This window comes from Pan paniscus, chromosome 16, assembly GCF_029289425.2.
Source record: "Pan paniscus chromosome 16, NHGRI_mPanPan1-v2.0_pri, whole genome shotgun sequence".
Classification (NCBI taxonomy): Eukaryota; Metazoa; Chordata; class Mammalia; order Primates; family Hominidae; genus Pan; species Pan paniscus.
Genome location: NC_073265.2, coordinates 89,999,616 through 90,024,438, shown reverse-complemented (window position 1 = coordinate 90,024,438; position 24,823 = coordinate 89,999,616). Strand labels below are relative to the sequence as shown.

At 41.0% G+C, this 24,823-nt stretch overlaps 1 protein-coding gene and 1 long non-coding RNA gene across 9 annotated transcripts in view; one reads left to right on the top strand and one right to left on the bottom strand.

Annotated features, from left to right (window-relative positions):
• Positions 1-24,823, bottom strand: part of LOC130540848 (uncharacterized) — a 63,245-nt gene that overhangs the window by 8,269 nt on the left and 30,153 nt on the right. The window contains exons 3-4 of the long non-coding RNA XR_008954850.2: positions 22,795-22,886; positions 5,383-5,474 (exon numbers count right to left, since the gene is read on the bottom strand). This is a non-coding gene — a long non-coding RNA (uncharacterized LOC130540848). The remainder of the gene's footprint in view (positions 1-5,382; positions 5,475-22,794; positions 22,887-24,823) is intronic.
• Positions 1-24,823, top strand: part of CERS3 (ceramide synthase 3) — a 146,464-nt gene that overhangs the window by 115,389 nt on the left and 6,252 nt on the right. The gene's annotated exons all lie outside the window — the stretch shown is intronic.

Here is a 24,823-nt window from a genome sequence, read left to right as displayed (position 1 = left end):
AAAATTCAGACTTGAAAATAAGCACATTGGGATTCTTTCTTTTGTAGAAAAACAGAATTCTTTAAATAGCACATTTTTCTGGAGAATTTAAAAACATGATTTATTTTATAAAATGATTATTTTTAAAGAACCATTTATTATATAAAGTGAGACATACTTGCAATTTTATGTTGCCTTTCTGGACTGAAAAGTTACTTGTGAAATATAGAGACTAAGGAAGTCAAAGTTATTTGAAAGCATGGAATTTTAGAAGTTGAAAGACCCTTAGGCGACCCTCTGCTGCAACTTTTTCTTTTCACAAAGAGTAGCAATCCAGAGAGGGTTTGTGGTCTAACAGACAACCATGCTCTCCAAAGTGCAGTCTGACCATCAGCCCAGGTACAGTCCAGGGACTGCTAGAAATACAATATCTCAGGCCCCACCAGTGACCTCCAGCATGAGAATCTGTAGTTTACCAAGAACCCTAGGTGATTTGCGAGCATGTTACAGTTTGGGAAGCACTGGTCTAGAAAATTCATATTCCAGACAACTGAAAGGAAAACCGCCACGCGTAGCCAGAGTTCACAGAACTCAATTTAAATTTAATGCAACTGCCTTGAGGAGGGAAAAAAGGGGAAAAAACTCAATTTGTTTTTTTCTGTGACCTTGTCAACTTGGATAATTAGAACCTATATAACAAAAAGGAATGTACTTTGCTAGTAGTTCAGAAAATTGAACTCTGACTGAATGTATTTTTTTCATACAGTGAAAGCTAAAAATTTGCTTTCAAAACAGCATAAAATGCTTATTATATAGCTCTTTGTTTCATTGCCAACTGCGGATTTAGACATGGAGTCATTCAAAGAGCAGTGGGACATTATGAGTAATTCACAATCTTCTGGGCTTTTGACATTTCTGCAAAGCCACAGATTCCCAAGCACAGCATTTAGTTACAGCACTTCAAAAACACAGCACTATGATTTTATGGAAGCTGTAGTACAGATGTCATTCCCAGAGGTGTAAGGAAATGCTGTGGGCAAAGATTGTTCATTTAGTTCAAATGAGCATTTTATCTTATTAGCATTAAAATGTATTTTTTTTTCTCATTGTCAAGTTTTTTGTTTTTGTTTTTGTTTTCTTTTGGTCATTCTTTTTTTTTTTTTGAGACGGAGTCTCGCTCTGTCGTCCAGGCTGGAGTGCAGTGGCGTGATCTCGGCTCACTGCAAGCTCCGCCTCCCGGGTTCAAGCCATTCTCCTGCCTCAGCCTCCCGTGTACCTGGGACTACAGGCACCCCCCACCACAACTGGCTAACTTTTTGTATTTTTAGTAGAGACAGGGTTCCACCGTGTTAGCCAGGATGGTCTCGATCTCCTGACCTCGTGATCCGCCCACCTCTGCCACCCAAAGTGCTGGGATTACAGGTGTGAGCCACCGCGCCCGGCTTTTTTGGTCATTCTTGCAATCATTTTTGAGGAATACAGATGAAGCCCAAGTGAATTATGTATAAGCATATATATATATATATATATATATATATATATATATCAAAAAAAATACACCAAAAGTAAAGCCAAAAGTGTAGACATCCGGATTTGACTTTAAATTTATTGTGCTCACCTTTTCTTTTGGTGGAGATTAAAGTGGTGGGAAGTTGTGTATTAATTGAGTGATGCTGGTTGTGTTACACATATTGTACAATACGGGGTGATGGCTGTGGATAAGTATGTTTATTTAAGAAACACAGATGGTGAAGCTTTTCCGTGCTGTGTCATGTGAGGATCAACTGAAGGATGGGGGAATGTTTAGCTGGAAGAGGAGTTCATTATCTTTAAATGTTTGGAAAATTAACCAATGTTTGAAGGGAGTACACAAACTTCTTTTGCCTGGTACAAAGGGGTAGAACTTGGAGGAATGCGTGGGCGCTCCAAGGAGGCAGAGATCAGCCCCAAATATGAAAGGAAGCAGGTAGTGAATGACTGCAGAGACACAGGCCGGGGTGTGCGTCTTCTGCTAGGGTTGTTGTAAAGAGCCTATCAGCATTCAATAGAAACTGGATTAGAAGACACTTAAAGGTCCCTTTCAAACCTGTAGGTCTACAGATACTGCTGTTTCTTACGTAATACCCCTTCCACATCGCAGTGCTACTCCAATAGCCTCCAGAGTTTCCCTCCTGGACTGTGACCTCGGCCTCCCAATTATGCCAGCTGGGCTCCTTCCAGCCATTTCCACACAGTGGCAGAGAGCACTGCTATAGAAACCAGCTCCCCCGGTGCAGAAGCTCACTGAGGACAAACACCTTGTCTGTTTTCTCACTGATACACTGCGAACACCCAAAACAGTGCTATAAAGTGGCTTCTAGTTGGGTTTAGAAATTAATTTGAATTTCTGACCATGACCTGTGAAATTCATTATCTGATCTGTGCTTATTCCAGGCCTCACCTGGGGTCAGGCCCTGCCTTTCTCAGCATTCATTAGCTGTGCTGTCCTTGCTAATCCTCGAGCGTGCGGGGTTCTCACATCGCAGGGCCTCTGCCCACGTTGTTTCTTCTTGAAATGTTTATTCCACTCTTCTCTGGCTACTCCTGTTAAACTATAGGTTACAACTTGAGTTCATTTCCTTAAGGCCTTCCTGGCATCAGCCTCATCTAAGTGAGATTCCTCTATTTAAATATCATAGTATTCTCTACTTCCTAACATGCATCAAATCTGTAACGATGTATTTCTTATTGTGTGTTTGATTCTGTAGCATTCAGTTCTTTCAATAGATTGTAAGTTATTTGAGAACAGACCATTATATCTCCAATGTCTTGCACAGGGCACAGGGTATCAAAAGGATTTTTTGAACTGGTGGTTCTCAACTGGAGCAGTTTTGGCCTTCAAGGATATTTGACAATCTGTGGAGACATTTTTGTCTGTCACAAGTGGGAGGTGCCACTAGTATGATACAGATAACTGGAGGTGCTTACTGCTAGACGTCCCACAATGGGCAGCAAGGTCCCTGAATCACCTGGCCCAAAATATCCACAGTGCCGAGGTTGTGAACCTTGGGGTGAATGAATGAACTGTCTTTTGGTTGATTGTCCTTTGTGGCAAGGTGTTTTTTCCCAAATTATTCATTGCTTTCCCACTGCCAGTGTCTTCTCATCCAGAGGAAACTTTGATTTATGCAGGAACAGCCAAACACATGATTCCTTGAGAAACCAAGCTCTCCAAAATTAGCTGGTTAGTATTTCTTTACATGGAAATGTTGGCATTTAAAATTATTCAAATGATAATGGTTTTGAAAGAAAACAGTTGCCAGCCATTTCCTTTTGAGATAAGGCAACTGCATTGAAAAGTTTTGATGGATGGAGAAAATGAGATTGTAGCAAATGTGTCCGTTGTAATCCCAATCTGAGAAAACATTTACTCTGATAGCACTCTGCACTATAACCTTCAGTTCCTTCACTGTTATGTACCATGAGGGCTGGGAAGGACACACCAGCGGAGGCCGTTTTGACTCTGCCAAACAGTGGTTCCTCATTCATTCTAATTCACTTAGTGACGTGGCTCTCTCATGGCTTTTTTCACCACCTGACCTCTTTACCTTCTGAGTCTAACTCAGTAAAACTGTTCCCATCCTGGGGGTGGCCACCTTCACCTGTCTCTCGGCAGGAAGCACAGAATCTGAGTTTGAGCTACACAACTTTTTGTTTCTAGCTCAAGCCATCATATTTATGAGGAAGACTTGTTAGAAGAAAATGAGTGACAGTTTCTACCTATTGAAAAATTTCATTCGGCTTCGTAGTCAGAGTCTGGGACAGTACTTCCCAATCTTCATCACTTCATCATACCCGAGAGATTGATGTTTGTGCAGCATGCAAGGGTAAACTGAGGTGGGCCTCAAAGCAGGAGAAGACAGTACAAGTAATCCAGGCACCTGGGGCTCTGGTAGCTTCAGGCTCTGCCTTGCTACCCCAAGGCCTGAGAGGATTAATGTCTCAGCATAACTTTTAACCCTTTCCTGGCACATCCGTTGGGAATTTCTGGTATAGAATAGCCTCACGTAATGGCCACTCATCTATGGGCCAATAGATGATAATGTTATTCATTTCCACTTAATATGGGCTGATAGATTGGCATTGCCTAAGAACAAGTCATATTTTGTTTATCCCTGGAGAAGCACAGACGAGATACTTTTAAAATTTTCCTTATTCGGAATTCTTGCCAACAATAGCACTTTCGCTCCTCCGAGACAGGGATGCAGCGCTGTCCAGCAGGAACTATCTGAAGTGGCCGTCACAAGGCCTTCTGCAGAGGACCGTATGTCAGAAGAGGTCTCTCAGGACCAAAACATACGCAGCTGTGTCATGGAGGGCCAGCCAATGGGGCACACACCCCTCGGCTGACTACTGTGTTCCCTTACCCTGAGGTCATGGGTGTGGGCTTGCCAACCTGTGTCAGCTCAGAATCTGGAGCCTGGCCACAGAGATCTGATAGAGCTTGGACATTGCTGAAGATAGCATTTGGAGAGCTGAAGAGTGCAGGGACTCATATCAAAGGACCCAATTGAGTGTAACAGGCTGGAAATGAAGTACCTCATAAAAGGCAGGGATTGGGGATAATTTTTAGGATTTTGTTTTCAGCAACTGAGTGGGTGGGAGTACCATTTGCTAAATTATGGAAGGCCAGAGAAAAAGGTGGTGTTAAGGGGAGGAGACTAGAGTTTAAAGACTGTTAGACAGCTGAGGGATTTTCTAGCTATTGAGTATTTGAGTTTGAAGCCTGAAAGAGGCCCACACGGGGGATATAAACTTGGGAGTCATCTACAGTTAGACAGTATTCAATTAATGCTATGGTATTAGATTAATTCATTCACTCTTTCAACACATATATCCAGAGTGCCTACTATGTACTAAATGAGATCACATACGAGAACCCAGAGAAGACAGATGGTATATTCCAGTACATTCCTACTCATTTTATTCTCTCTCCCTCTCTTTCCCTGCAGAGATGGCCACTGTCTTGAAGCTGGTATCCTTCCTCTCATGCCTCTGTATATTTATTATGTCTGGATATAGTTACGGGCATTAGAGTATTATTTTCTGTATTTTAAAACTTTATGTAAGTGATATGAGCTGATATATAAATGTGTAGCTTTTTTCAGTCATTATAAGACTATTCATATTGATGTATGTCTCCTTGTGAACATGTGTGTGAATTTCTCCATAAACGGAATTGTTAGGTCAAATTTATTTTATTTTTTATTTTTTACTCTCTCAGAGGAACTCATTTTAATTTTTTTATTATGCAACATTTAGTTTATTAATTGAATATGAAATTTTTGATGTGTATATAGCTGATGAGCTTTTTTTCTTTTTCAACTTTTTTTAAAATAAAGAAAATAGGTTTAATTGACTCACAGTTCTGCAGGCTGTACAGGTAACATGACTGGGGAGGCCTCAGGAAACAATCATAGCAGAAGGCAAAGGGAAAGCAGGCACTTCTTACATGGCTGGAGTAGGAGGAAGAGAGCGAAGTGGGAGGTGCTACACACTTTTAAACAACCAGATATCATAAGAACTCACTCACTGTCACAAGAATAGCAAGGGGTAAATCCACCCCCTTGATCCAGTCACCTCCCACCAGGCCCCTCCTCCAACATTCAGAATTACAGTCAACATGAGATTTGGGTGGGGACACAAATCCCAAACCATATCATTCTGCCCCTGGCCTCTCCCACATCTCATGTCCTTCTCACATTGCAAAATACAATTATCTCATCTCAAAAGTCCCTCAAAGTCTTAACTCATCTTAGCATTAACTCAAAAGTCCAAAGTCCAAAGTCTTATCAGAAACAAGCTAGTCTCTTCTGCATATGAGCCTGTAAAATAAAACAGCAATTAATTAGTTCCAAGACACAATGGGGGTATAGGTATTGGGTAAATACTCCCTTTCCAAAAGGGAGAAATCAGTCAAAACAAAGTGGGCTACAGGCCCCATGGAAGTCTGAAGCCCAGCAGGGGGTTCATTAAATCTTATAGCTACAAAATAATTTGCTTTGACTCCATGTCTCACATTCAGGCAACACTGATACTAGGGGTGGGCTCCTAAGGCCCTGGGCAGCTCTGGCCCTGTGGCTCTGCAGTGTACATCACCAGCGGCTGCTCTCAAGGGCTGGTGTTGCATGCCTGTGGCTTTTCCGGGTGCATAGTGCAAGCTGTCAATAAATCTACCATTTTGGGGTCTGGGGGACTGTGGCCCTCTTCTCGCAGCTCCACTCAGTAGTGCCCTGGTAGGAACTCTGTGTGGGGGCTCCAGCCCTACATTTCCCCTCTGCACTGCCTTAGTGGAGGTTCTTCATGAGTGCTCCACCCCTTCGGCAGATTTCTGCCTGGATGTCTAGGCATTTCCGTACATCCTCTGAAATCTAGGCGGAGGCTCCCAAGCCTCACTCTTGCCCTCTGTGCACCCACAGGCTTAACACTATATGGAAGCCGCCAAGGTTTTTGGCTTGCACCCTCTGGAACAGTGGCCTGAGACATATCTGGGGCCCTTTTAGCCATGGCTGGAGCTAAAGCAGCTGGGAAAATGCCTTGGAGGCATTTTTCCCCATTGTCTTGGCTATTAACATTTAGCTCCTCTTTATGCAAATTTCTGCAGCCAGCTTGAATTCCTCCCCAGAAAGTGGGTTTTTCTTTTCTACCACATGGTCAGGCTGCAAATTTTCTTGCAAACTTTTGTGCTCTGCTCCCCTTCTAAATATAAATTCCAGTTTCAGAACATCTCTTGGTTCATGCAGATGAGCATATGCTGTCATAAGCAGCCAGGTCACTTCTTGAACACATTGCTGCTTAAAAATTTCTTCTACCAGACACCCTAAATCATCTCACTCAAGTTCAAAATTCCACAGATCCCTAGAGCAGGGGCATAATGCCAGTCAGTCTCTTTGCTAAAGCAAGGAAAGAGTGACCTTTACTCCAGTTCCCAGAAAGTTCTTCATCTCCATCTGAGACCTCCTCAGCTTGGACTTCACTGTCCCTATCACTATGAGCATTTTGGTCACAACCATTCAACAAGTCTCTAGGAAATTCCAAACTTTCCCTCACTTTCCTGTCATCTTCTGAGCCCTTTAAACTGTTCCAACCTCTTCCCATTACCCAGTTTCAAAGCTGCTTTCACATTTTCAGGTATCTTTATAGCAAGGGCCCACTGCTGGTACCAAGTTTCTGTATTAGTCAGTTCTGGCACTGCTGTAAAGAAATATCTGGCCAGGCATGGTGGCTCACACCTGTAATCCCAGCACTTTGGGAGGCCAAGGCAGACAAATCACCTGAGGTCAGGAGTTCAAGACCAGCCTGACCAACGTGGAGAAACCCCATCTCCACTAAAAATACAAAATTAGCTGAGCATGGTGGTGCATACCTGTAATCCAAGCTACCTGAGAGGCTGAGGCAGGAGGATCACTTAAACTCGGGAGGTGGAGGTTGTGGTGAGCCGAGATGGTGCCATTGCACTCCAGCCTGGGCAACAAGAGCAAAACTCCACCTCAAAAAAAAAAAAAAAAAAAAAAAGAAATATCTGAGACTGAGTAATTTATGGAGAAAAAAATTTAATTAACTCATGGTTCTGCAGGCTGTACAGGTAACATCGTGGGGGAGGCCTCAGGAAACTTCCAATCATGGTGGAAGGTGAAGAGGAAGCAGGCACATCTTACATGGCTGGAGTAGGGGGAAGAGGAGCTCTTTTTCAACTTATGTTTTAGGTTCAGGGGGCACATGTACAGGTTTGTTACTTGGGTAAATTGCATGTTGCTGGGGTTTGGTGTACAAATGATTTTGTCACCCAGGTAGTGAGCATAGTACCTGATAGGTAGTTTTTTGATCCTCACCTTTCCCCTACCCTCCGCCCTCAAGTAGGCCCTAGTGTCTGTTGTACCCCTCTTTGTGTCCATGTGTACTCAATGTTTAGCTCCCACTTGTAAGTGAGAACATGCAGTACTTGGTTTTCTGCTCCTGTATTAATTTACTTGGGATAATGGCCTCCAGCTGCATCCATGTTGTTCCAAAGGACATGATTTTGTTCTTTTTTATGGCTGTATAGCATTTCACAGTGTATATGTACCACATTTCCCTTATCCAGTCCACTACTGATGGGCACCTAGGTTGATTCCATGTTTTTGCTATTGTGAATAGTGCTATGATGAACATATGAGTGCATATGTCTTTTTGGTAGAACAATTTATATTTCTTTGGGTATATACCCAGTAATAGGATTGCTGGGTTGAATGGAAGTTCTGTTTTAAGTTCTTTGAGAAATCTCCAAAATGCTTTCCACAGTGGCCAAACTAATTCACATTCCCACCAGTAGTTTATAAGCATTCCTTTTTCTCCATAACATTGCCAAAATCTGTTATTTTCTTTTTTTTTAACGTCTTTTTTTTTATTATACTTTAAGTTTTAGGGTACATGTGCACAATGTGCAGGTTAGTTACATATGTATACATGTGCCATGCTGGTGTGCTGCACCCACTAACTCGTCATCTAGCATTAGGTATATCTCCGGATACTATCCCTCCCCCCTCCCCCCCACCCCACAACAGTCCCCAGAGTGTGATATTCCCCTTCCTGTGTCCATGTGATCTCATTGTTCAATTCCCACCTGTGAGTGAGAATATGCGGTGTTTGGTTTTTTGTTCTTGCAATAGTTTACTGAGAATGATGATTTCCAATTTCATCCATGTCCCTACAAAGGACATGAACTCATCATTTTTTATGGCTGCATAGTATTCCATGGTGTATATGTGCCACATTTTCTTAATCCAGTCTATCATTGTTGGACATTTGGGTTGGTTCCAAGTCTTTGCTATTGTGAATAATGCCGCAATAAACATACGTGTGCATGTGTCTTTATAGCAGCATGATTTATATTCCTTTGGGTATATACCCAGTAATGGGATGGCTGGGTCAAATGGTATTTCCAGTTCTAGATCCCTGAGGAATCGCCACACTGACTTCCACAATGGTTGAACTAGTTTACAGTCCCACCAACAGTGTAAAAGTGTTCCTATTTCTCCACATCCTCTCCAGCACCTGTTGTTTCCTGACTTTTTAATGATTGCCATTCTAACTGGTATGAGATGGTATCTCATTGTGGTTTTGATTTGCATTTCTCTGATGGCCAGTGATGGTGAGCATTTTTTCATGTGTTTTTTGGCTACATAAATGTCTTCTTTTGAGAAGTGTCTGTTCATGTCCTTCGCCCACTTTTTGATGGGGTTGTTTGTTTTTTTCTTGTAAATTTGTTTGAGTTCATTGTAGATCCTGGATATTAGCCCTTTGTCAGATGAGTAGGTTGTGAAAATTTTCTCCCATTTTGTAGGTTGCCTGTTCACTCTGATGGTAGTTTCTTTTGCTGTGCAGAAGCTCTTTAGTTTAATTAGATCCCATTTGTCAATTTTGGCTTTTGTTGCCATTGCTTTTGGTGTTTTAGACATGAAGTCCTTGCCCATGCCTATGTCCTGAATGGTAATGCCTAAGTTTTCTTCTAGGGTTTTTATGGTTTTAGGTCTAACGTTTAAGTCTTTAATCCATCTTGAATTGATTTTTGTATAAGGTGTAAGGAAGGGATCCAGTTTCAGCTTTCTACATATGGCTAGCCAGTTTTCCCAGCACCATTTATTAAATAGGGAATCCTTTCCCCATTGCTTGTTTTTCTCAGGTTTGTCAAATATCAGGTAGTTGTAGATATGCGGCATTATTTCTGAGGGCTCTGTTCTGTTCCATTGATCTATATCTCTGTTTTGGTACCAGTACCATGCTGTTTTGGTTACTGTAGCCTTGTAGTATAGTTGGAAGTCAGGTAGCGTGATGCCTCCAGCTTTGTTCTTTTGGCTTAGGATTGACTTGGCGATGCGGGCTCTTTTTGGTTCCATATGAACTTTAAAGTAGTTTTTTCCAATTCTGTGAAGAAAGTCATTGGTAGCTTGATGGGGATGGCATTGAATCTATAAATTACCTTGGGCAGTATGGCCATTTTCACGATATTGTTTCTTCCTACCCATGAGCATGGAATGTTCTTCCATTTGTTTGTATCCTCTTTTATTTCCTTGAGCAGTCGTTTGTAATTCTCCTTGAAGAGGTCCTTCACATCCCTTGTAAGTTGGATTCCTAGGTATTTTATTCTCTTTGAAGCAATTGTGAATGGGAGTTCACTTATGATTTGGCTCTCTGTTTGTCTGTTATTGGTATATAAGAATGCTTGTGATTTTTGTACATTGATTTTGTATCCTGAGACTTTGCTGAAGTTGCTTATCAGCTTAAGGAGATTTTGGGCTGAGACGATGGGGTTTTCTAGATATACAATCATGTCGTCTGCAAACAGGGACAATTTGACTTCCTCTTTTCCTAATTGAATACCCTTTATTTCCTTCTCCTGCCTAATTGCCCTGGCCAGAACTTCCAACACTATGTTGAATAGGAGTGGTGAGAGAGGGCATCCCTGTCTTGTGCCAGTTTTCAAAGGGAATGCTTCCAGTTTTTGCCCATTCAGTATGATATTGGCTGTGGGTTTGTCATAGATAGCTCTTATTATTTTGAAATACGTCCCATCAATACCTAATTTATTGAGAGTTTTTAGCATGAAGCGTTGTTGAATTTTGTCAAAGGCTTTTTCTGCATCTATTGAGACAATCATGTGGTTTTTGTCTCTGGTTCTGTTTATATGCTGGATTACATTTATTGATTTGCGTATATTGAACCAGCCTTGCATCCCAGGGATGAAGCCCACTTGATCATGGTGGATAAGCTTTTTGATGTGCTGCTGGATTCGGTTTGCCAGTATTTTATTGAGGATTTTTGCATCAATGTTCATCAAGGATATTGGTCTAAAATTCCCTTTTTTTATTGTGTCTCTGCCTGGCTTTGGTATTAGAATGATGCTGGCCTCATAAAATGAGTTAGGGAGGATTCCCTCTTTTTCTATTGATTGGAATAGTTTCAGAAGGAATGGTACCAGTTCCTCCTTGTACCTCTGGTAGAATTCAGCTGTGAATCCATCTGGTCCTGGACTCTTTTTGGTTGGTAAGCTATTGATTATTGCCACAATTTCAGATCCTGTTATTGGTCTATTCAGAGATTCAACTTCTTCCTGGTTTAGTCTTGGGAGAGTGTTATGTGTCCAGGAATTTATCCATTTCTTCTAGATTTTCTAGTTTATTTGTGTAGAGGTGTTTGTAGTATTCTCTGATGGTAGTTTGTATTTCTGTGGGATCGGTGGTGATATCCCCTTTATCATTTTTTATTGCGTCTATTTGATTCTTCTTTTTTTCTTTATTAGTCTTGCTAGCGGTCTATCAATTTTGTTGATCCTTTAAAAAAACCAGCTCCTGGATTCGTTAATTTTTTGAAGGGTTTTTGTGTCTCTATTTCCTTCAGTTCTGCTCTGATTTTAGTTATTTCTTGCCTTCTGCTAGCTTTTGAATGTGTTTGCTCTTGCTTTTCTAGTTCTTTTAATTGTGATGTTAGGGTGTCAATTTTGGATCTTTCCTGCTTTCTCTTGTGGGCATTTAGTGCTATAAATTTCCCTCTACACATGCTTTGAATGCGTCCCAGAGATTCTGGTATGTTGTGTCTTTGTTCTCGTTGGTTTCAAAGAACATCTTTATTTCTGCCTTCATTTCGTTATGTACCCAGTAGTCATTCAAGAGCAGGTTGTTCAGTTTCCATGTAGTTGAGCGGTTTTGAGTGAGATTCTTAATCCTGAGTTCTAGTTTGATTGCACTGTGGTCTGAGAGATAGTTTGTTATAATTTCTGTTCTTTTACATTTGCTGAGGAGAGCTTTACTTCCCAGTATGTGGTCAGTTTTGAAATAGGTGTGGTGTGGTGCTGAAAAAAATATATATTCTGTTGATTTGGGGTGGAGAGTTCTGTAGATGTCTATTAGGTCTGCTTGGGGCAGAGCTGAGTTCAAGTCCTGGGTATCCTTGTTGACTTTCTGTCTCATTGATCTGTCTAATGTTGACAGTGGGGTGTTAAAGTCTCCCATTATTAATGTGTGGGAGTCTAAGTCTCTTTGTAGGTCACTCAGGACTTGCTTTATGAATCTGGGTGCTCCTGTATTGGGTGCATATATATTTAGGATAGTTAGCTCTTCTTGTTGAATTGATCCCTTTACCATTATGTAATGGCCTTCTTTGTCTCTTTTGATCTTTGTTGGTTTAAAGTCTGTTTTATCAGAGACTAGGATTGCAACCCCTGCCTTTTTTTGTTTTCCATTGGCTTGGTAGATCTTCCTCCATCCTTTTATTTTGAGCCAATGTGTGTCTCTGCACGTGAGATGGGTTTCCTGAATACAGCACACTGATGGGTCTTGACTCTTTATCCAATTTGCCAGTCTGTGTCTTTTAATTGGAGCATTTAGTCCATTTACATTTAAAGTTAATATTGTTATGTGTGAATTTGATCCTGTCATTATGATGTTAGCTGGTTATTTTGCTCGTTAGTTGATGCAGTTTCTTCCTAGTCTCGATGGTCTTTACATTTTGGCATGATTTTGCAGTGGCTGGTACTGGTTGTTCCTTTCCATGTTTAGTGCTTCCTTCAGGAGCTCTTGTAAGGCAGGCCTGGTGGTGACAAAATCTCTCAGCATTTGCTTGTCTGTAAAGTATTTTATTTCTCCTTCACTTATGAAGCTTAGTTTGGCTGGATATGAAATTCTGGGTTGAAAATTCTTTCCTTTAAGAATGTCGAATATTGGCCCCCACTCTCTTCTCGCTTGTAGGGTTTCTGCCGAGATATCTGCTGTTAGTCTGATGGGCTTCCCTTTGAGGGTAACCCGACCTTTCTCTCTGGCTGCCCTTAACATTTTTTCCTTCATTTCAACTTTGGTGAATCTGACAGTTATGTGTCTTGGAGTTGCTCTTCTCGAGGAGTATCTTTGTGGCATTCTCTGCATTTCCTGAATCTGAACGTTGGCCTGCCTTGCTAGATTGGGGAAGTTCTCGTGGATAATATCCTGCAGAGTGTTTTCCAACTTGGTTCCATTTTCCCCATCACTTTCAGGTACACCAATCAGACGTAGATTTGGTCTTTTCACATAGTCCCATATTTCTTGGAGGCTTTGCTCATTTCTTTTTATTCTTTTTTCTCTAAACTTCCCTTCTGACTTCGTTTCATTCATTTCATCTTCCATCGCTGATACCCTTTCTTCCAGTTGATGGCATTGGCTTCTGAGGCTTCTGCATTCTTCACGTAGTTCTCAAGCCTTGGTTTTCAGTTCCATCAGCTCCTTTAAGCACTTCTCTGTATTGGTTATTCTAGTTACACATTCTTCTAAATTTTTTTCAAAGTTTTCAACTTCTTTGCCTTTGGTTTGAATGTCCTCCCGTATCTCAGAGTAATTTGATCATCTGAAGCCTTCTTCTCTCAGCTCGTCAAAGTCATTCTCCATCCAGCTTTGTTCCATTGCTGGTGAGGAACTGTGTTCCTTTGGAGGAGGAGAGGCGCTCTGCTTTTTAGAGTTTCCAGTTTTTTTGCTGTTTTTTCCCCATCTTTGTGGTTTTATCTACTTTTGGTCTTTGATGATGGTGATGTACAGATGGGTTTTTGGTGTGGATGTCCTTTCTGTTTGTTAGTTTTCCTTCTAACAGAGAGGACCCTCAGCTGCAGGTCTGTTGGAATACCCTGCCGTGTGAGGTGTCAGGGTGCCCCTGCTGGGGGGTGCCTCCCAGTTAGGCTGCTCGGGGGTCAGGGGTCAGGGACCCACTTGAGGAGGCAGTCTGCCCGTTCTCAGATCTCCAGCTGCGTGCTGGGAGAACCACTGCTCTCTTCAAAGCTGTCAGACAGGGACATTTAAGTCTGCAGAGGTTACTGCTGTCTTTTTGTTTGTCTGTGCCCTGCCCCCAGAGGTGGAGCCTACAGAGGCAGGCAGGCCTCCTTGAGCTGTGGTGGGCTCCACCCAGTTCGAGCTTCCCGGCTGCTTTGTTTACCTAATCAAGCCTGGGCAATGGCGGCGCCCCTCCCCCAGCCTCGCTGCCGCCTTGCAGTTTGATCTGAGACTGCTGTGCTAGCAACCAGCGAGACTCCGTGGGCGTAGGACCCTCCGAGCCAGGTGTGGGATATAATCTTGTTCGCCGTTTTTTAAGCCGGTCTGAAAAGCGCAGTATTCGGGTGGGAGTGACCCGATTTTCCGGGTGCCTCTGTCACCCCTTTCTTTGACTCGGAAAGGGAACTCCCTGACCCCTTGCGCTTCCCGAGTGAGGCAATGCCTCGCCCTGCTTCGGCTCGTGCACGGTGCGGGCACCCACTGACCTGCGCCCACTGTCTGGCACTCCCTAGTGAGATGAACCCGGTACCTCAGATGGAAATGCAGAAATCACCCGTCACGCTGGGAGCTGTAGACCGGAGCTGTTCCTATTGGGCCATCTTGGCTCCTCCACTATTTTCTTTTTATTCATAGCCGTTCTGACTGGTGTGAAATGGTATCTCTTGGCAGTTTTGATTTGCATTTCTCTAATTATTAGTGATTTTGAATATTTTTTCATATGCTTGTTGGCTGCATGTACGTTTTCTTTTGAGAAATATCTGTTCTTGTCTTTTGCCCGTTTTTTAATGTGGTTGGTTGTTTTTTGCTTGTTGATTTGTAGAATCCTTATAGATTTTGGATATTAGACCCTTTTCAGATTCATCTTGGCTCTGTGTCCTCACTCAAATCTCATCTCAAATTGTAATGCCCGTAATCCCCACATGTTGAGGGAGGGACCAGTTGGGAAGTGATTGGACCATGGGAGCAGTTTGCCCTATGCTGTTCTCGTGATAGTGAGTTCTCATGAGATCTGATGGTTTTATAAGGGGCTCTTCCTCCTTTATTGCTCACTCTTCTCTCTCCTGCTGCCATGTGAAGAAGGTCCTTGCTTCTCCTTATGCCACGATTGTAAGTTTCCTGAGGCCTCCCCAGCCATGTGGAACTATGAGTCAATTAAACTTCTTTCCTTTACAAATTACCCAGTCTTGGGTAGTATCGTTATAGCAGTGTGAAAACGGACTAATACACAGTTTGCAAATATTTTCTCCCATTCTGTAGATTGCCAGCTATCCCAGCACTATTTACTGAATAGGGAGTCTGTTCCCCATCGCTTGTTTTTGTCAACTTTGTTAAAGATCAGATGGTTGTGAGTGTGCCCCTTTATTTCTGGTTCTTTAATCTATTCCATTGTTTCTGTGTCTGTTTTTGTACCAGTACCATTCTGTTTGGGTTCTGTAGCCTTATAGTGTAGTTTGAACTCAGGAAGTGTGACGCCTCTGGCTTTGTTCATTTTGCTTAGGATTACTTTGTCTATTTGGGGGCTCTTTTTTGGTTCTGTATGAATTTTATAATACTTTTTTCTAATTCTGTGAAAAATTACGTTGGTAGTTTGATAAGAATGGTATTGAATCTGTAAGTTGCTTTGGGTAGTATGGCCATTTTAACAATATTGACTTTTCCTATCCATGAATATGGAACATTTTTCCATTTGTTTTTGTCATCTCTGATTTTTTTCCAGTGGTGTTTTTGTTTGTTTTACTTCAAGTTGCAGGATACAAATGCAGAACATGTAGGTTTGCTACATAGGTATATGTGTGTCATGGTGGTTTGCTGCACCTATCAACCCATTATCTCAGTTTTAAGCCCCACATACATTAGGTATTTGTCCTAATGCTCCCTCCCCTCACTCCCTGCCCCCCGACAGGCCCTGGTGTGTGTTTTTCACCTCCCTATGTCCATGTGTTCTCATTGTTCAACTCTCACTTATGAGTGAGAACATGCAGTGTTTGGTTTTCTGTTCCTGTGTTAGTTTGCTGAGGATGATGGCTTCCAGCTTCATCCATTCCCTACAAAGGACATGGTCTCATTCCTTTTTATAACTGCATAGTATTCCATGGTGTGTGTGTACTACATTTTCTTTATCTAATCTATCATTGATGGGCATTTGGGTGTTCCAAGTCTTTGCTATTGTGAAGAGTGCTACAATAAACATACATGTGCATGTGTCTTTATAGTAGAATGATTTATATCTCTTTGGGTATATACCCAGTAATGAGATTGGTGGGTCAAATGGTATTTCTGGTTCTAGTTCCTTGAGGAATTGCCACACTGTTTCCCACAATGGTTGAACTTGCATTCCCAATAACAATATAAAAGCATTCCTGTTTCTCCACAGCCTCACCAGGATTTATTGCTTCTTGACTTTTTAATAATCCCCATTCTGACTGGTGTGAGATGGTATCTCATTGTGATTTTGATTTGCAGTTCTCTAATGATCAGTGATGTTGAACTTTTTCTCATATGTTTGTTGGATGAATAAATGTCTTCTTTTGAGAAGTGTCTGTTCATATCCTTTATCCACTTTTTGTTTTTTTCTTGTAAATTTGTTTAAGTTCATTGTAGGTTCTGGATATTAGCCCTTTGCCAGATGGGTAGATTGCAAAAATTTTCTCCCATTCTGTAGGTTGCCTGTTAACTCTCGTTATAGTTTCTTTTGCTGTGCAGAAGCTCTTTAGTTTAATTAGATCCCATTTGTCAATTTTGGCTTTTGTTGCAATTGCTTTTGGTGTCTTAGTCATGAAGTCTTTGCCCATGCCTATGTCCTGAATGGTATTGCCCAGGTTTTCTTCCAGGGTTTTTTTTTTTTTAATCGTTTTGGGTTTTACATTTAAGGCTTCAATCCATCTTTAGTTAATTTTTGTATAAGGTGTAAAGAAGGGGTCCAGTTTCAGTAGTTTGCATATGGCTGGCCAGTTTTCCTAGCACCATTTATTAAATAGGGAATCCTTTCCCCACTGCTTGTTTTTGTCTGGTTTGTCAAAGATCAGATGGTTGTAGATGTGTGGTATTATTTCTGAGGTCTCTGTTCTGTTCTGTTGGTCTATATGCCTGTTTTGGTACCAGTACCGTGCTGTTTTGGTTTTTGTAGCCTCGTAGTATAACTTGAACTCAGGTAGCATGATTCCTCCAGCTTTGTTCTTTTTGCTTAGGATTGTCTTGGCTATATAGGCTCTTTTTTGGTTCCACATGAAATTTAAAGTAGATTTTTCTAATTCTGTGAAGAATGTCAATGGTAGTTTAATGGGAATAGCATTGAATCTGTAAATTACTTTGGGCAGTATGGCCATTTTCATGGTATTGATTCTTCCTGTCATGAACATGGAATGTTTTTCCATTTGTTTGTGTTCTCTCTTATTTCCTTGAGGAGTGGTTGGTAGTTCTCCTTGAAGAGGGCCTTCACATCCCTTGTTAGCTATATTCCTAGATATTTTATTCTCTTTGTAGCAATTGTGAATGACAGTTCATTCATGATTTGGCTCTCTGATTCTCTGGTGTTTCTGTCAGGTTTTCGTATCAGAATGATGCTGACATCATAGAATGAGTTTGGGAGAAGTCCCTCCTCCTTGATTTTTTGGAATAGTTTCAGTAGGATTGGTATCAGCTCTTCTTCATACATCTGGTAGAATTTGGCTGTGAATCCATCTGTTCCAGGGATTTTTCTGGTTGGCAGGTGTTTTATTACTATTACTATTTCAATTTCAGAATTTGCTGTTGGTCTATTTATGATTTCAGTTTCTTCCTGATTCAATTTTGGGAGGTTATATGTTTCCAGGAATGTGTCCATTTCTTCTAGGTTTTCTAGTTCATGTGCATAGAGGTGTTTATAATAGTCTGTAAGGGTTTTGTTTTTTTTCTTGTATTTCTGTGGGGTTGGTGGTTAGGTTAAATTTACTAGATGCTGCCAACCTATTTTTCTAACCAAATGTATGAGTGTTTCTTTTTCCCCACATGCTCACCAACTTTTGTTACAATATTATCAGACTATTCAATATTCACTAGGTTAATGCACATGAGATTTTATCTTATTATTTGAATTTGCATTTTACTGATTACTAAGATTGAGCGTATAGTATAGTATAGTATAGTATAGTATAGTATAGTATAGTATAGTATAGTCGTCAGTTGTGTTGACTTTTTTGTAAATTGCCTGTTCATGTCCTTTGCCTGCTTTTCTATCACATTCGGTTTCTTCCTTCTTAATGGTGCATATGAGTTATTTGAGCTCTTTGCGTATCTTGAATATTAAGATTTGAAACAAACCATTTCAATTTTAATACAAATTTTGTGGGCTTAATCCTCTGTCTTGCTATGATTATTTCTTGAATGTTGCTTTACTTAAAATCCCAGAGAATTTTTATTTTCAAAATGTTTTTGCAGATCTTTGCCTGGTTAGAGTTGTGGGACTTTCAAGCTGTGAACGTAAAGCTGTTTTTAAAGGATGTAAAATATGGCAATTTGGAGAATATGTTAAACAACAGTTTTAATCCCCAATGCAAATTATGTTGATATAATCAAATCATTTTCTGCATCCATCACAATTTGTTGATCACCACACAGTCTGGCACATTTTTAATTTATTTTGGGTTATATGGAGAGTATGAAAAAAATCCATGCATTTTTATCAAAAGTCACATGGTATAATCTGGGCTCTGCTGCCACTAAGCTGTATCACTCTACTGGGTGGGACTGAGCCCTGTAGCTTTCATCTCATCTGGAAAATGAATGTCAGACCAGATACTCTCCGGAGTCTGTCTAACATGAAAACTTAATTTTTCTCTTAAAAGCTAATTTTAAAAGCCACAGGTTTTTACAAAATGAAATCATTTCTTAAGGAATTAGATCCATTGATAGTAGCAAGAAATAATTAGTGAAAAATAGAACATATTCTATTTTACACTGGTTAGTTGGGAGAGTATAAAAAGCAACTTTTGTGTCTGGCTCTGAAATTCAAGAAGAGGTGTTCTGTATACGTGGAACAGCCACAAAAATTGGCTCTATTTTTCTTCTATAAATCAGGGAACCATGACTAAACTGATCTTAAGGTCATGTTTTAAGCAACTTGGATTCAAACTTCACAGGACTTAAAAGACTTTAGGGCACCCCTTATAAATTTGAAAAAGAACAAAGCTGGAGTACTCAAACTTCCTGATTTCCAAACTTACTACAAATCTTCAGTAATCAAGACAGTGTGGTACCGGCATAAAGACAAACATAAAGACCATGGTATAGAATAGAGAAATAAACCCTCACATATGTATGGTCAAATAATTTTTGATAAGGGTGCCAAGACCATTCAATGGGGAGTCTTTTCGACAAATGGTGCTGGGAAAACTGAATATCCACATGCAAAAGAATGAAGTTGGACCCTTACCTAACACCATACACAAAAATTAACTTGAATTCAAGCAAAGACCTAAAACTATAGAAGAAAACATAGGGCAAATAATTTATTGGATATGACACTAAAGGCACAGACAATAAATGAAAAAATGGGCAAATTTGACTTCATGAAAATTTAAAACTTTGGGGCATCAAAAGACACCATCAACAGAGTTAAAGGTAACCCACAAAATGAGAGAAAATATTTGCAAATCATATATCTGATAAGGGATTCATAAACTGAATGTATTGAGAACTTCTGAAACTCAGCAGCAACAAAACTCCAAATGACCTGGGTTCAAAATTGGGCAAAGGACTTGAATAGACCTTTCTCTGAAGAAGATATATGAATGGCCAATAAGCACATGAAAAGATACTCATCATAACTAATCATTAGGGAAACGCAAATCAAAACTATAATGAGATACCACTCACAGCTATTAGGAGGGTTACTATTAAAAAAACCGAACATAACAAGTGTTGATGGAACTGTTGAATGGTACAGTCACTGTGGAAAACAGTATGGTGGTTCTACAAAAAGTTAAACATAGGCTTAACCACATGATCCAGCAATTCCAATTCTGGATATATATCTAAAAGAATTGAAAGCAGGGACACAGATATTGTCCTGTTTTCAATATCTGTGTTGATATTCGTAGCAGCATTATTCACAATCACTAAAATATAGAAGCAATCCAGCGACCATTGAGAGACAATTGGATAAACAATATGTGATATATGCACACCATGGAATATTATTCAGCCTTTAAAAGGAAGGAAATTTGGCCAGGCACGGTGGCTCACGTCTGTAATCCCAACACTTTGGGAGCCCGAGGCGGGTGGATCACCTGAGGTCAGGAGTTCAAGACCAGCCTGGCCAACATGGTGAAACCCCGTCTCTACTAAAAATACAAAAATTAGCCGGGCTTGGTGGTGGGCACCTGTAATGCCAGCTACTTGGGAGGCTGAGGCAGGAGAATCACTTGTACTAGGGAGGCGAGGTTACAGTGAGCCAAGATCGTGCCACTGCACTCCAGCCTGGGCAACGAGAATGAAACTGCATCTCAAAAGAAAAAAAACAGAAAACAAAACGAAGGAAATTTGGACACATGCTACAACATGAATGAAACTTGAGGACATTACGCAAAGTGAAATAAGCCAATTACAAGAAGACATATACTGTGTGATTCCACTTATATGAGGTACTTAGAATTGACAAAGTCATAGAGACAGAAAGTGGAATGGTGGTTGCCAGAGGCTGGGGAAAGGGGAGAAGTGGGGGAGTTATTGTTAATGGGTACAGAGTTTCTGTTTCACAAGATGAAAAGAGCTCTGGGAATGGATGGTGGTGATGATTACAAGAATTATGAATGTATTTAATCCCACTGAACACACTTAAAGATGGTTAACATAGTAAATCTTATGTGCATTTTGCCACAGAAATTTAAAAAGACTTTAGACAATGCTTTGACACTTCTAGACTGTGGGAAGTCAGGGCTGTTGTCTTGGTAATGGTATTCTGTGTCTAAAAAATTTGATACCAGACAAAGTTAATTACCATGTGATATGACAGGTTCAATTGGTTTTCCTGAGCCCCTCAAAAGAAAAGGAGAAGCAGAAGTTGGAAGTGCGTCTATTGCTTTAGGGACACTCCAGTGCTCTGAATGAGTGAGTCTTGGAATGTGAGGCAGTTCGTCTCTATGCCTCTGCTCCTAGAACACACCCTTCAAAGGAAAACTTTGACTTTGATCCACCTTTAATCAGGGGAAGGTCATTTTGGTCCTAATTTCAGGGTTTTCAGTTTCTCCTAGTGTGTTGTCTGTTCTCAAACTAAACGAGGTCTCCCTTTGTAGTGACTGTGATTTCAACCACAGCCACTGAATGCAGGCCTCCTGTGCCTGCTGGAGTGCCAAGCTGATAATATTTGTCAGTACTGGTCCTGTTGAGTGATGTGAGGGTTCCATAGCCCCTGTTAGGACAAGTAACAGGGTCACTATTAAGCTAGGAACTTGTCTCTCATTCTTTTCACTGTCGTTTTGTGTAACCGAAGGGAGTTGTTGGGGGCAGAGACTTCTAAAAGACCTCGCAAAAATCATGACCATCCCCTTCCAACGTGGAGTGAATAATATTGCTAATAACATTCTAGACCACCCAGGTTGTTTTCGGAGAAAGTTCAGTGGAATACTAGGTACCTTTGCTACGTTATCAGAATAGTAATATGCTCTGTAATGGCGGCTACCGTAGGAAAACCTTCCCAAGTGGGAGTCACTCTGGCAGATGACAGGCGTGTGTGCCACAGTATGCTCCGGCCAGGGCAAGAACTGCGCACAAAATCATTACAGTCCTGTGGCTGCTGACACCCAGGTCCACCCCTCCACTCTTCAAAGAGGGGTTTGGATCCTTCTTGAAGCATGTGTTTTCTTGACCCTTTAATGATTTGTAGAGGGGTCAGGGCCAACAATTTGCCTAAGAAAAGTTCCAATAGCCCAGTAACAAAACCTACAGGGTGTTGGTGTGTGGAGAGCAAATGGGAAGGGCAACACAATAAGAGGCCAGTAGATTCAAAGAAACGGACTCACACTGATTTTGCGAGCAAAGTCTTGGCACTCAGTCAAAGCAGACAGGTAGAGTTTCAGAAAATACCAAGGCTCCACCTCTAGTGAGTACGTAGATCCCTTGTTCCCCCTAGAGCATACTTGATTTTGTTTCTAATTTCTATGAAGTGTTTTAATTACTGGAAAAAATCTGCAGTTGCGATATGGTTTTTCTCAGAATATGGGTGGTGGGCTGCATGTTTTTTTAAGCTCTCTTGATTTCAGCTGATTAGAAAAACCTCATTTTTCTAGCATACCTTAGCCAGAGTTTTTCAAACTGTGAGTTGCAAATCATGAATAGGTTGCCACATCCATCTCATAGATCTAGACCATCATTTAAAAAATGAAATAGAATATAGAACATGTCAGTGTTTGTCTCACCTAGGAAACAATCATTTATTAGGATTAATTTTTATTATTTCAAATTTATACCTAAAGGCCAGAACTGATGGCACCTGAGGCAAGGTCAGAATAGGGATGGAAGATGTAGCGAGACAGGGGGCACTTGGCTCAGAAGGAGGGGAGAAGGCACTTTCTTATACAAAGAGCCAACCTCAAATAGACCTGGGTTGCCAGTCTCCTGGGTGTCCTGCCTCATCAAGTATTTGTGCAGCCTACTCCAGCAAGGGTCTGTAGAGCATTGCTGTTCAAGGTGTGTAAGCTTAGAGTCTGGCTTTTCATCCTGTGTACCTTTCGTAGCTGTGTGGTGTTGTGAAAGTTACTTAACCACCCTGAGCCTCAGTTTCCTCTCTTTTAAAATAAAGAGAACAGCTGCTATGTCTTGTGGCTGTGAGGAGGAAATGTTGTTGATGTAACTGTTTAGTCCTGAGCCTGCCACATGGTAAGCCTTTTAAATGTCATTGCTATTACTGTTATATGAAAGATGGACTGTACAAGGTAAAATTGAATATAAAGAGAGATTTATTGATTTCCAATTTATATCATTCAAGCTTGCATGACATGCACCCATCCTAATCATCCATCTAATAAACTCTTACCGCAGGGAAATCCAGAGGGATCCCTTCTGAGCTTGATTCATCATCTAAGGTAGTAGTTGTCAATCCTATCGGAGCCATACTCCTTCACTGGCCTGAAATTAAATTCCTAGGTTATATAATTTACTTATAAGTATAATTTCAAAAAACAACATAATTCCACAACTGTTTTTAAAAGAAATAAGATGAAAGATATTTCTGATAAAATATGCATTTCATGTGTGAAATGTGTGCATAACTGTGCTAGAAAATGTCATGAAGTTGGCCAGTGCTGTGCTTGCATGTAGAGCCACCAAGAATGGAGGCTACAAGTGCAGACTGATACAGCTGTATTAAACGGGTAACTCAAATGTCATCAGTAGCATTGCTGTCAGTGACATGGTTTCCTGGAATTATGAGTTTCCAAACAAAGAAAAGTACATATTTCCCTCGGTATCCATGGGGGATTGGTTCCAGGACTACCCACACATACCAAAATCTGAGGATGCTCAAGTGCCTCAAATAAAATTGGCCGAGTGTGGTGGCTTACACCTGTAATCCCAGCACTTTGGGAGGCCAAGGTGGGTGGATCACTTGAGGTCAGGAGTTCAAGACCAGCCTGGCCAACATAGTGAAACCCCATCTCTACTAAAAATATAAACATTAGCCAGGCACGGTGGTGGCCGCCTGTAATCCCAGGTACTCAGGGGGCTGAGGCAGGAGAATCACTTGAACCTTGGAGGCAGAGGTTGCAGGGAGCCAAGATTGCACCATTGCACTCCAGCCTGGGCAACAAGAACAAAACTCTGTCTCAAAATAAATAAATAATTTTTAAAAATAAATAAATAAATAAAATGGTGTTGCATTTGCATGTAACCTACACACTGCCTCCTATATACTTTAAATTATCTCTAGATTACTTACAATACCTAATACCATGTAGATGCTGTGTAAATAGTTGTTGTACTACATTTTTTAGGGAATGACAAGAATCTATAAATGTCCAGTACTGATACAACCATTCTTTTTTTTTCCTGAATATTTTTGACAAATGTGGAACCCACAGATATGGAGGGCAAACTGTATAGTCTTACTTTGACTTATATACACAGTTGCAATCCTGGAAAATTCAGAATATATTAAAACCATGCAAAAAATTATTGTGCTTGAATGCACAAAGGAGTCAGATTCTAGGCTTGGATAGTTATGGACAGGGTTTTCACCTATGTGCATGCCTGACGGGACATGTGAATGTCAGCACATTGCAGGACTGCCAGCATCCCTAGCCTTTGCTCCCTAAACATCAGTAGTATTCTCTAACCTTTGTGACCGCCAAGATGCTATAAAGTTCCAACAGGCCCTATACAGTTGGGATCTCTTGTTAAAGGCAAACGGCTGGAGGGTGTGTGGTTGGGAGCAGATGGGGTGGCGCCCTCGAGGACTGGTTTCTTTCTTAGCTAACACAGCTCTTTAAGTCTTGCAGAGATGGGTGGGTAGATGCTGGTATGCCTTTCTGGAGAGAAATTAGGTTCTTTGTTCTGATTTGAGTTTCCCCTCTGATATGGTTTGGCTGTGTCCCCACCCAAAACTCATCTTGAATTGTAACTCCCACAATTCCCATGTATCATGGGAGGGACCCAGTGGGAGGTAATTGAATCATGGGAGTGGGTCTTTCCCATGCTGTTCTCGCAATAGTGAATAAGTCTCACAAGATCTGATGTGTCAAAAAGAGGAGTTCCCCTGCACAAGCTCTCTCTCTCTCTTTGCCCGCTGCCATCCATGTAAGATGTGACTTTCTCCTCCTTGCTTTCTGCCATGATTGTGAGGCCTCCCAGCCAGTGTGGAACTGTAAGTTCATTAAACCTTTTTTTCTTCCCAGTCTCAGGTATGTCTTTATCAGCAGCATGGAAACAGATTAATATACCCTTGTTCTCTACAGAAATCTTTTGAGAAAGGAAGAGGCACTGACTATGCAAGCATCAACCAAGCATGGCCCTTTCCTGAAAGGCTTCATCTGTAGGAGGGAGTGCTTTTGATCCTGGCTCCCAGCATA